The sequence below is a fragment of the Choloepus didactylus genome, chromosome 8 (assembly GCF_015220235.1).
Source record: "Choloepus didactylus isolate mChoDid1 chromosome 8, mChoDid1.pri, whole genome shotgun sequence".
Classification (NCBI taxonomy): domain Eukaryota; kingdom Metazoa; phylum Chordata; class Mammalia; order Pilosa; family Megalonychidae; genus Choloepus; species Choloepus didactylus.
The window spans coordinates 34,352,762-34,364,830 of record NC_051314.1 but is presented as its reverse complement, the minus strand read 5'-3'; the positions used below and the strand labels follow the sequence as shown (position 1 = coordinate 34,364,830).

Genomic DNA, 12,069 nt, shown 5'->3' with positions numbered 1-12,069 from the left:
GCAAAATGTCCCTTTCCCTTTCTCCTTCTCCCAACCCAAATTTTCGAGGGGATTAAAATGGAATGGGTCATGTTGAAAAACATGCATCTTAGTGGTAGAAGGTGGGTGGGAAGCAAGTTTTCCAGCTGCTCCCATCCTATGTGTTGGGAACTGAATAATTTCCTCCATAAAAGACATGTTCAAGTCCTAACCCTCCAGTCCTAAGGGTGTGAACCCATTTGTAAATATGATCTTTGAATATGTTATTAGTTAAGGTGAGGCCAAAATGAATAAGGGTGGGTCTTAATCCATTATGCCTGGATTCCTATAAGGAACTGACTGAGCAGGAGGAATAGAAACCAGAGAAGGAGAAAGAGACAGATTGCCATATGATGTAGGAAGAGATTGAGCCGGTAGCAGAATCCTACAGACTAGGAGAAAGTATGGTCTGCCAAAATCTTAATGTCAGACTTCTAGCCTCTAAAACTGTGAGACAGTAAATTCCTATTGCTCAAGCCAACCCATTCTGTGGTCTTTGTCATGGTAGTCCTGGCAAACTAAGACCCTGTACTTCCATATAACTGTACCCTAAAAGATTGGATCTGTACTCTTAGTAAAAACCAGGAAATTTTATGGGAGGTGGATTGGGCAACCACAAAAAGCATAGACGGCATGGGAACATCAGAAGAGCTGCTGCTTCCTTGAGTCTCAGAGTCTGTGGGTTTGGGTGGGTTCTTTTTTTGGGGGGGGGGGGTTGTAGTCGTTATTCCTGTTGATTTTTAAAAGCAACTGACAAATCTATGAGAACTGGTAGGTAATGATGGTGATTGTGATCAACAATGTATGTGCTACTGTGAACATGTGCCCACTTCCCTGGTCATCACTGATTGTCTTTTATGTGACCATATCACAAGACATGGGAAGGAACAGGGGTGTTACAAATCCTTGGGTTCTGCTCCAGACCTACCAAATCAGAAAATCAGGGGTTAGGGCCTAGCAATGTGAGTTTTAACAAGCTTTCCAGGTGATTCTTATACATGAAGACATTTGAAAACCACTGTACTAGGCCATTTACCAACTACTCACCAATTTGACATCATCAACATGTCCCTGTTTGTATTCCAACAGTTACTCTGAACAAGATTTCTTGAATCCAAGTCACTGTTGCAATTCAATCTGTCGGGGAATTCCACAGGAAAGTTCCCCAGGAGGAAGATGGAAATAATTCTTTCTAGTGTTGGCTGTAAAGACTTCAGGAACAAATTGCCTGTAGCAACTGCTTTCCTGTCTTCAGTCTACAAAAATATCCATGGTGTAAGAGAGCATAGGTGGAGCTGGTAAAAGATCCCCAGAAAATCCTCAAGGCAAACATTCAAGCAGAATAAAGAGGCAATTGCATTCCACTCTCGCAGGTCAAGGGCTGGTCACTCAATCTGCCAAGGCTCCTACAAGTTAGGAGAATTTCTAATGGGAATCTTAAAAGCTAAAGCTAAATTTTCTGCCAGTTCCTGATTACACATTGTAGTATACAGACTGGAGCCCAACTGTTAGGCAAACCAGTTGGATGGAGGCAGAATGCCAAAAGGAACACCTCCCACTGCTAAAGATGGGTTTCCTATTAATCAGTGGCCAGGGGCCTCAGGGAACCACATCACAGCCTCAGTCAGGTAGGTGCACACCTTATCATGACACCAAGAAGACTCACTACCAGAGGGGGGGGGGGGCGGGGGCAGCAAGCTTCCCTGTCTCTGCGTGCAGAGATATGAACCCAACCCAGCTGGGTAATCAGTTGTTGATTTAGACTAGGCAGAGTAACTGAGAGGCTCCACCCACATAGACAGAGGAAAACATATCTACACTTCCTTTTGTCTTAAATCCTTATCTCTTTACATCCTCTAAGATCCTGTTAGTCGAAATATGTTTCACCTATGAGCAGCAGCAGTATCACCCGGGAGTTTCTTAGACACAAAATATCAGGCCCCACACAGACCTACTGAATCAAAATCCCAGTGATTTGTATGAGAAGTGCTGCTGTAAAAAGCTTTTTGAATCAGCCCATCTGGGTGCTGTTTTAGACCCCAGCATATATGAATTTCAGGTAATTCATAATAGAGCTAATAGCATCTGTGAAGAAACTAAGTTTATTTTGTCTAAAGAGAGAGCTGATAGGCGTTTCTTGGCCAAAAGTTTGGAAAGCTATTATTAAGATATTAACCAGTTGGTTGCCACATCTATAAAGAACAGAAAAGGAATCTAGTGTTGGGAGACTTTAGTTCCTAAAACTGCTTTCCTACAGAAAACATATTCCGACCCCCCCTCCCTATCCCAAATTGGTTTACTTGTCTCTTTCAAATCCTATACTATCACACTGGACTACATTTGGTGGTATATATTTTTTTCTCATTAAAAGGTAAACTCCTAAGAAACAAGGAAATGTCTTTGTCAGTTGAATCCCCAACATGGTACCTGACACATAATAGGCCCTCAAGTTTTTACTGAATGAACAAAAATGCTATTAGAAAGCAATAGGTGTTAAATTTCAGGAGAATTTACGTTTATGGGAGTGGTGATCATATAGAAAGATTTGAGGAAAAAACTGAAAATGTTGTATAGCTTAAAGAAGAAAGGGCATCCTCGACATCCTGTTCAATGTGTGAAGTGGGAATGTTTGTATTCAGGAGACAAAAAGGAGAACATTTTGGCTGCAGCAGGAGTCTCTTATAAATAATGGAAAACAAGCTTTACAAAGATGGCAGGCGTCAGACTGACAAGGGGTGTGAAAAATAGCTAAAGAGGCTCCAAAAGGACCTTTCAGAGGTCTAGTAGACCTCAAAGACTTAACTTTACACACACTGAAAGGGAACTCCTGCCATAAACAGTAGAGATTTCACTTATGACTTCTGACGCTTAGGAGGGAGGAAAATGCGCAGTGCAAAGTGGTCTTGAGGAGGATTAATCTTGCCACCCAATGCAAATGAATTAACTAGGGGTAGGGAGTGGGGAGAGGGACAGAAGAAGTGGAAGGCGGTTACTAGGAGGTCATTTCAATAGAGCAGGTGGCCTGAACCAGGGTAACTACATCAGGAAATAGAGGAAGGGATGAATGTAAGAGGAAGAAAACTCATCAGTGTCTAGAGAAAAGGAATGGGAGAAAAACTCAAGGAAGACCTCAAGGTATCAAGTCCAGGTCACCAGCACAATGAGGGTTACGTCAACTAAAAGAGACTTGTAAAGAGGTACCCGATTTTGAAGGAAAGATGATGGATTTAACAACAAATTTGGAAACGGTGACATCTAGCATCTGCATTTATATGCCTATTTCTATATAATTAAAAAGAGAAAAATGATTAAAATATTTTTCCACATGATTGTTTGTAGCTTCCAAATACCTAGGTAATTTTAAACTTCTGATAATTAAATATGGATTCCTTACTGATAGTAGCCATTTAGTTTGGGGATCTTCTATTCTTGTTATTTCTGTCCCACTATCAGAAAGATAACATCCTAACACTGTCTGCTTTATGGAAATTAAAAGAACAGGATCTAGTATTTCCACCACACCTTCCTGTCTAGTTATTTCATAACTTAACAACCTAAGTAAAAGGAAAGTAAGCTGCAACAGTAACCAGAACAGAGGCAAGTCTGGGTTCTACTTGCCCAGGCCATCCTTTCCAAGTCAGATTTGCTTCTGGAAGGAGCCATGTTTCTAGAGAATCAGTTTTTTTCCAGGATACTAGAATAAAGACAGAGGCTAATAAAGCCAGAAATAAATGTCTATTGATTAGGCAACTGTATCTTCAATTCCACATGCCAAGATCTAGAAATCTGGACTGAAGATTATTCAATGCCATCACTTTTCTTTAATTACCTATTTTTGTTTGTTTGTTTGTTTATGTTATTTTCTATAAATGGACAGTACATCCTCCACTAGAAATATACCAAATTTCTCTTTCAGGTAAGATGTCACATCAAGGAAGATCTTTTTTAGAAGGAATTGTCTTTTCAAAAACATCTAATCCACTTCTAAAAATTTTTATTAGAAGTGGGGTTGCGCATAAAAGTTGCCAGGGTTCACCACAAAACATCCTTGTAAACTTCCAGTAAATTAAAAAATCCAGCAAGGGGAAGGGAGAAAGACAAGGATGGCAGAGAGGCAAAAAGGAGAAGCAGAGTTAACTGAATAACCCTTCCAAAGCACTGAACCGGCTCCTCTGCTGTTGACAAATCCAGTAATCTTTTCCTTCTCTTGCCTGTGATTTTATTCTGAGCCCCTTAAATAATGGTCTATGCAATGCCTCAAACACATGAATAAAGATTATTCCAATACCCTCATCTTCAGAATTGTTTCTTTCTCACTTCTAAGTCACAACATGTAAATCTGAACTTCTGTGATCTTACTTTTCCTCTTCTCTCTACTCTGCCCCAAACTGAACAAACCTGCTCGTCCCTCAGGATGTTGTTATAAATTTTTCAAACGCTGTCTCATTATGACCTGGTGATTATATGTTTCCTTTGGCTGCTTTCATGTTTGTCATAGAATGAGTAGAAAACTACCATTAAGAACTTAAAAGATGAACATTACATGGAAAAAATTAGCAAAAAAACTTAAAATAAGTTATGAATTATAATATGACAAATATATTAAAATCAGTTCACAATTTTCACTAGAAATTATTTGTGTTTAGTTTCACCAAGAAGCTTTTGTTACTTCAGTTCCCTTATGAAATTGCAGTTTCTAGTGTCACATGAAAATCATGTATCAAATCAACAAAAAACAATTTAAAAACCATTTTAATTCTCATTTTCGGGGTCTTCTTCTCAATTTCACAGTACTTCTGGAATTTTCTCCATTCCCCACTCAGATGATTTTCCTGGGAACTACCCCCAAAATGAGTAAGCCATCTCTCTTTTAGGAAACATGGCAGAACTTCGGAAATAGCCGTATGTGGCCATTTTCATCTTCTAATAATGCAAGATGCATCTATTTGTGTCATGCTTTTAGGTTTTCCAAACACAGGGTCTTGCACATTTATTTTAAGCATCTGCAGAGCCAGGGCGACAGAACATAAAAGCCAATAGATACCCCAGCACAAAAGAATCCCAGGCACATGGTGGACAGTGACTGGGGTGCATCTGAGCTGGAAGATGAGACATGCAGCTCCACAGCCCCAGAGTGTCCAATCACAGCTCTGGGAATTGCCAGGACCACTGTGCCCTGGAGTGGACTCCCTGCTGAAATGTTTAGGGTCCATCCCCCTTGCACAGGGCTGGCTGTCTCAAATGCACACAGGAAACTGCTGCACTTATTGGATCCATCTAGTTTGGACCCCACCCAGAACTCAGAAAAAGTTCGGAGATGGCAGGCTAGTGGGTAAGAGGTGGCTCAAGATCTCCACCTGCTGGTAAGACAAAGAAAGTGCATCCCACCAAGCTGTAGCTATGCCAAATTATATATAAATGCTCAAATAATCCTGCATTTCCCAAAATAATCACCAATATAAGCAAATGCCCCAAAGCCAACAGAAAATCAAAAAGCACTTGAAGAATCAGAAGATATGGACAAGCCAAACAGGAAAATTCAAAATCCAGAACACTCATAAAATGTTGAGTAATTAATTTAAAAATTACACACAAAGCTCCAAAACAACAACACTGAGATAACTAAAGACACAATGGACATCAAGAAGACCCTGGAAAATCATAAAGAAGAATTTGAAAGAGTAAATTAAAAAAAAATAGCAGACCTTATGGAAACAAAAGATATTGGTGATCAAATTAAAAATATACTAGAGACACATAACAGCATACTTCAAGAGGCAGAAGATGGGGATTACTGAACTAGAAGACAGAGTAAAGGAATGAGAACACACAAAAGAATAAATGTTGAAAAAATTAAAAAATTTGAAATAAATCTCAGGGAAATAATGGACAAGATGAAGTGCACAAATATAAGAATCATTGGTATCCCAGAAGAAGAGTAAAGGGCTAAGTAGAGTGTTTCAAGACATAGTTGGGGAAAACTTCCCAACCCTTCTGAATGACATAAATGTGTGAAACAAAGTTGCCCAAAACACTCCAAATAGAACAAATCCAAGTAAACCCACTCTAAGACATATACTGATCAAATCAATCAGTTGGTCGAAGAAGAAACTGCAAAAGAAATTACTAAATAGCTAGAGATGAAAGAAAACAAGAAATGTACATTTTCTTGGGTATGGTAAGAACATGTTGGAAGCATTTTAGTTATTTTAGGTTATTTGTTTCTCTTATCCCTTTGTTTTGTTATGGTTTGTTAATTTTCTTGTAGTATGGAAGAGACATGTTGGAAGCAATGTGGTCATTTTAGGTTATTTGTTTTTCTTATCCCTTTGTTTCATTTTGTTTAAAAATTTTAAAAAGCTTTTTGATAAATAATATTAATAAAAAATAAGATATGATTCACAAAGGGTTATGAATACTGAATCTTTATATGAATATATTTTTAGATGCTAGGGTATAAGAATAGCTAACAGGAAATAATGGGCATGGTGGAACTGTATCCCATAATTTTCTTTAAATTTGCTCTATAGGTACCTGTTAAATTGTACTTTGAGTGTCATCACCTTTATGTTTATATCTTATATTTCATAATACGGAAAGAACTGAAACTGTTTAAATGTAACCCATAACATTATTTGAAATTGCCTATATGACTACTTGTTCAATTGTACTTTGAAAGTTATCATCTTTCTGTATATAGGTTATATTTTACAATAAATATATAACAAAGGATGCAACTGTAACTCATAACATTCTTTGAAATTTACTCTCTACTTTTTAAACCATGCTTTGAAAGTTATCACTATTATGCATGTATGTTAAAATGCACAATAAAAAATATATTAAAAAACATAAAAAAAAAAAAAAAAAAAAAAAAGCCAATAGATAACACAAAATCTGAGGCAAACTTATCTGACCTGAACAGATATCAAGTTCAACAAGTATAACTCCTCTGTGCTGAGAGGTAAACCAGATCATCTAATAGGTCTGGAATTCCATTATTAACCATTTTGACTAAAAAAGAAATACTGATGTTTCAATAATATATGTGGTAATGGTTGGCTGTTGTCCCTATTACAGTACAAATGAAAAAATCCTTTCTCCCATGGAAAGGTATAGACATTAATTCTAGTTCTTTGTGAGCCTGCCTAAAGGTTAGGACACAAAATTAGTGATTTTTTATTACCACAATTTCAGTAAAATAAATCTATAATTTAACATAGATTTATGTAGTACATTAACTTTTTATTTAAATACTTTGATTAATAACCACAGAATAAAAATAAATAAAATCACTAAAAAATTTAAAGGGGTAGCACAGCAGGAGTTTGTTAGAAGAAGGAAGAGAAACTTTCAGCATAAAATGTGCACTATTAATGTTTTACTTTTTGGTTCACGAATTTTAGAAGTCCTAACAATCATGAGTTTACAACTAGAAACTGGGGTTCTATGGCTTCAGAAAAAGAAAGCACAGAAAAATACCCACTTTTCCTGAAATGTGTACTGGAGGACTATCTAAAATTGACTGGTGACTCTCTTAGAAAGCACTACCACCAGCTTCAGTGATGGAATTTGAAAAATGGGTCTGTAATTTTCCAGGGGCAAAATCTCCATCCTTATAAATACCATTTCCATCCCCATTTCCCAGGAATGCATTTATTACTAAGATTCTTAAAATTGTACCCTACTGATTGAAAACAAAATCAACCTCCAGGCTGCCATTTAAAATACAGTCCTCAAAGGACAACTATAAAAATGGTTAAAAATATATATATACATGGAATTTCAAAGTTCCTTAAAATAGAAGAGAACCTACCCTGATACTTACATTCCTTTATGTAATTAGTTATGAAGTTATTAAGGTTTACCTAAAGAAAAGCAGGTTTAAAAAGAATTTCAATCAATGTCCATTAGTAGGAGACTGGTTAAATAAATTGGGGTATAGCCACACAATGAATTACTACATAGCTGTTTAAAAAATGACACAGATCTATTAAATAGGTTGTTCTCTAGGAAATACTGTTGAGTTTAAAAGAAATCAAGGCCCATTTGTGAAAAAAAAGAAAGAACAAGTGTACGTGTATGTGCGTATATTGCAAATACACCACTATCTCTGGAAAAATACAGAAGAAATTGATAACAGTTGTTGCCTTTGGGAGTAAGGAAGTGAGTTAAGGGAGAGATTTTATTATCTACCCATTGGTGCTTTTTAAAAACATTTTTAACACTTTTAAAATATGCATTATTATTTTTTCAAAAACAATGCACACATTCACACACAGAAACTGTGAAGTTCTACAAAAGGTGGCTCAAAGCACAAACTGGGGATAATTTCCTGAGCGATAAGAATTAGAAAGAAAGATACTTGTTCCCCCACTTCCTCCCCACTCCCCAGGACTGGAGGTCTGCACATTTTCAGGGTTGCCTTTCTTTTATCCCTTTTAACTGATAACAGAACTATGCCTTTCCCTTTCCCCCTCTAGGGGCTTTTTGAGGAGAGCCATTAACACTAGATAGTCTTTAGATTAGTCTGTAAATAATAGGCAGGAGGGGTTACCTTCTGACCAGCAGGGGAAGGAAAAAAGTCAGTAGAGTGATTATTCAACCATCCGCCAGGGACAGAGAAGTGACCACACAGCTTGCTGACTGTGACAAGGTGAAGAGCACCTTACTGTTAGGCATCTCTCACAGGGCTCCCCGGCCTGCAAGGGTGGTTATGGCCCCAGGGTTCCTCGTGCTATCTCAATGACACAAGAGTAGCTCAAGGAGGACCACAGTCCTGGAGACACTGTTTTCCCTCTAGCTGGGAGACACGAAGTTCAAGTCTGAGATGCTCCTAACCACAGGGGAATCCACTGTTGTAAAAAATTCTCCTGCAACAAACACTATCTAAAACAAACATCAAACATTTAGTACCAGCAATTCTGTTTTCTTAGTATTTGGAGGGCTCCTCAAAATGTTCTTCAAGAAATGTGAACAGAAATCTTTTGGTCAATGCAAACAGAAAAGCATTCTATTGACGTTAGATGTGCTTCCAAATAAAATATAGCAGGTTCCCAACATAGTTTTGTCATTGTAACAACATGGTTTTTTTTTAATTGAAAAAATTTTTAGAAAATAAAGTTAGGGTTGACCTAACATAATTTCTCCCTTTTACCTCCTCATTACATAATATTTAATGTAATATGTAACTACTTAGAATCAGACCAAATAAATGCCGCTAGAAATAAATAATGAGGTTGGGATGGCTACATGAGAGCACTTCGTATTTGCATAAATATTAACATATTGTGAAGGTTAATTTCAGGTGTCAATCTGTTTAGGTTATGGTGTCAAGTTGTTCGGTCAAGCAAGACATGGCCTAATTGTTACCCTGAGGGTATTTCCTAGGAAGATTTGCATCTATAATCAGTTGATTGCATCTACAATCAACAAGGGAGGTTGCCCTCAGCAATGTGGGGAGTCTCCTCATCCAATCAGTGGGCGGTGTTAAAACCCAGAACTGAAGATTTCCAGAATCAGAAAGAATTTCTGCCTCAACTTCAGAATCACCTTTATTGGAGTTGCCAGTTTGTATCTGACGGTATGAAATTTGGACTTGACAGACCCCAGGGTCATGTGACCCAATTTCTTGTAATAAATCTCTGTGTGTGTGTATCACCTGTCAGTTCTGTTTTTCTGGAGACCCCTGATTAATACACACACACACACATATATATGCATTTTTTATATATATATTTTATAATACTTAAAAATATAAAACTGCTGTACCCTTTATTTCAGTAAACATTGAGGGCTTATTATATAGCATATATTATTTTAGTGGCTGAGATAAAAAGGATGAAGAAAATCTAATAGAATTAGTGATAGATAATGTTCAAACTGTAAATCTTATTGATTGCTTCTCTTGTTTACCTGATGTATGAAACTTCCCTAAACCGATAAAGGCAGAAGTAATTGGGATAACCACAGTAATCAGGATAAAGGCGAGGACTATTTCCTAAAAACAGAACAACTTAAAGTTAACTCATGCTAAATAATAAAGGCAGTGCATAGACACTAAGGGCTACAGAGGTAAAGAAATAAGCACACCAGGCAGGCTGTGGGGGATGGTAAGGAGGTGATGTCTTTTGAGAGAACAGGCTCCAGCAAATGGAAGGAGGAACAAAGGTGTCCTGAGTGGGAGAGGACTGGAGAGGAAATGAGGTGTGCCAAGGCATGGAGGGATGGATGGGAATGAAGAAAGGGGTGACCTTAGGTAGGGTGGGGCATTTCTGTGTGATGAGAGCTGCCAAGCTAGAGATTGCTAACAGGGCTGGCAAGCAGCCAAGGCAGAAGAAATGATCATCCGTCCGTGTTGGGAAGGGGGGATTCAAACCCAACCCCTCCTCTTGGCTTTGCCAGGTTCTGTCTAACACTAGAGTGGGAGCCAAGTCAGGGGTTTGAAGCTGGTTGGAGAGGAGAGAAAAATAACTCACCTTCAGGCTCCCTTTTCTAATAGGGAGACCACTTGCTCTTGTGTCTATGGCACATGCTACACTGCTTCCTCTAATATTTTTTCATCTTAATCCTAACAGCCAGTGAAAAGGTGGTGAGGCTTTTGAAAAATGTGACCACTCCCTCTGCACATACCATACTCTTGACTGTGACTCAGTAGGAAAGCACTGTGGTGTAAGGCCCAAAATTAAGGCCCAATGTTATGTATTCCCTTGACATCTGGTAAAATTGGGAGGGCTTGAATGGCTTTATTGCAAGACCCCTCCCCACTGTGCTTCCATGGATAAGGTCCCCTTGAAAAATAACCCTCCTTAGCATGGAGACCAGGCACAATTCCTGCTTCTCCATGAGTAGCAGGCTTCAGTTACCTGCCAACCTGCAGAATTATTCATACGAGCCAATCACATCCTCCTGCAGGAACCAGGGGTCACCCATTCTATTGATACTATAAAGCCTGCCACCCATGGCCCCTGGTTGTACACGTTGTTCCCAAGTACAACTGCATGTGGCCCTGCATGACGTACTATGTCCTCCTCCCTGTGCTGTGAGCAGATGTAATTAATAAACTGCTGTCAATTTTATCTGTCCAATGTTGGATGTCATGTGTTTGGCCATCCCCATAACTTTAGCATGGGAATCCTTCCCTCACCAATGGGGTGAAGAGGAAGCTATTAAACAGCCACCAAAGAGGGTTCTAAACTCAACTCTGGGATCCGTGTAAGTATAAAGCAGGTACACTGATAGTTTCTAATAGGGTTATTCTAAGAAATCACATTGAAGAGTGTATAACAGTAGCTTCATGTATACCTAAATACATCTTGCATATATATCCAAATAGTCTCTGCTGTGATAAACTCAAGCAATTTCCAAGTTAAATGTATTAACGTTACATGTTATGGAAATGAGACATTTTCCATATTACAGGATGTTAAATGTTACATTAAATACAGACCCACTATAACAAAATAGTAAAAAATGACAAGGAAGCCAGTAGTTAAACCCAAAGGATTTCTGCTTTCATCTACAGATTTTATTTTGTGCAAATCTAAAAAAGTGTCTCATTTTCTAACAGATACAGAGCCTGCACTTGGAATTTCCCACTGACATGAGGAAAAGGATAGTAAGTTGCTTGGGAATCAATAAGTTGACAGAGAGGGGGAAGTTAAATTGTTACTCAGAACATAATCAGGACACTTCCTTATTTAAAAAGTTACACATGAAAAATTCTATTTACTATTTTTCTTCCTCGGGTATGATCCACATAAGAAATGTCTTAATGGTCTGCTCTAGACCAACTATAAATCATCAATAAACCCATAGATCCATACAGAACCCATTTCTTTCTGAGAGCTCCCCGGAGATAGAGGTCCTTTTCCTAAAAACTAGGAGGCTGTGGAAGACATCAAGAAAGGACATGGGTTTCTTCCTCCACACTTAATCCTATGCATCAGTGTATCTTTCCACTAGTTATCCTGCTGACAGGCTCCTTATTTATTTTTAGCTTCCCTGATTGGGAAACCAAGAAAAATCATAACATTTCTATCAAACTTGGGT

The 12,069-nt window shown here is 38.1% G+C and overlaps 1 protein-coding gene across 2 annotated transcripts in view; it reads right to left on the bottom strand.

Moving 5' to 3' along the window:
* The window catches only part of FGD6 (FYVE, RhoGEF and PH domain containing 6), a 140,603-nt gene that overhangs the window by 103,033 nt on the left and 25,501 nt on the right, over positions 1-12,069 (bottom strand). The window lies entirely within an intron of this gene.